Source organism: Eurypyga helias, unplaced genomic scaffold (genome assembly GCF_000690775.1).
Source record: "Eurypyga helias isolate BGI_N326 unplaced genomic scaffold, ASM69077v1 scaffold13830, whole genome shotgun sequence".
NCBI lineage: Eukaryota > Metazoa > Chordata > Aves > Eurypygiformes > Eurypygidae > Eurypyga > Eurypyga helias.
In genome coordinates this window covers 582-917 of record NW_010223866.1, presented here as the reverse complement: position 1 = coordinate 917, position 336 = coordinate 582, and positions in this window count along the sequence as shown.

Genomic DNA, 336 nt, shown 5'->3' with positions numbered 1-336 from the left:
CGCGCCGGAGGGGTTCCTGGGCCCGCGCGGTGCTCCGTTCACCCCGCTCCTGCTCCCCCGGTGCCGGAGTTACCCACCCTCCCGGTCGCTGCCCGACGCCAGCTCCCTCCGAGGAGCTGGAGCTCGGTGCCGAGGGCTTTCCCTGCGTGTCCCCTCCCGTTCCCAGGCCGCGAGTGAGCGATTTGGGCTGCTCATGGGATTTGGGATGGGCAATCCCATCCCCTCGTGGCTTAGATCGCCTTCTTCTTTCTGGCTGCCAAACCAAAAATGCCTCCACCTCCCCAGGGCTGCGGGGAGGCTCCCGGATCCCACCCCCTCGCTGCAAAACCACCGCAA